Source organism: Hordeum vulgare, chromosome 4H (genome assembly GCF_904849725.1).
Source record: "Hordeum vulgare subsp. vulgare chromosome 4H, MorexV3_pseudomolecules_assembly, whole genome shotgun sequence".
NCBI lineage: Eukaryota > Viridiplantae > Streptophyta > Magnoliopsida > Poales > Poaceae > Hordeum > Hordeum vulgare.
Genome location: NC_058521.1, coordinates 598504567 through 598505172, shown reverse-complemented (window position 1 = coordinate 598505172; position 606 = coordinate 598504567). Strand labels below are relative to the sequence as shown.

At 45.5% G+C, this 606-nt stretch overlaps 1 non-coding gene across 1 annotated transcript; it reads right to left on the bottom strand.

The window, feature by feature from the left end:
* Positions 1-394: 394 nt before the first annotated feature.
* LOC123451557 lies at positions 395-495 on the bottom strand. Its single transcript, XR_006632398.1, has one exon. It is a non-coding gene; the product is annotated as a small nucleolar RNA R64/Z200 family (small nucleolar RNA).
* Between the last annotated feature and the right edge of the window lie 111 nt (positions 496-606).

Below are 606 nucleotides of genomic sequence, written 5' to 3'. Positions count from 1 at the left end.
CCAGGTTCGGCCCCTCGAGAGGAGGTAATAGCCTACGTCCTGCTTTTGTGTGTATTGATATGGATTCGATTACAAGGAAGGCGTAACTCGCCTAAACCTAGGACTCGATGATTTCTAACCTATCCTCTGTCCCCCAGGACCTCGCCTTTATATACAGGTCGACTCCCTAGGGTTTACAAGGATTCCTTCCTTCTTACAACTCGTGACCATTGCAATCTCTAAATCGCCATCTTCCAAAGCTGGGAGACCCGCCAAGAGCCATACTCGTCATGCGACCTTGATTCGGCCAAAACGAGGCCCAACTAAATGCTTAGATGAGTCGCCCAATGGATAACCCGGCCCAACTAGGGCGGGTCATCCACAGGTTACATCCCCAACATGTGTCAAAGTACAGTAAAAGCTCAGAATATGAAACATCATATCATCAATGCCAAATAAATGGCATCTCCGAAGTTTGACATGCATTGTAGATTTCATTATTCATCACAGCATTTTGCAAACCGTAGAAACAACATTGAGAAAATAAATCACATAGAACCCATAATCTCGCTACCACAGGCATCAACAGAACCTAAGAACTCCCACTGGGAGATCAAACTATGCATC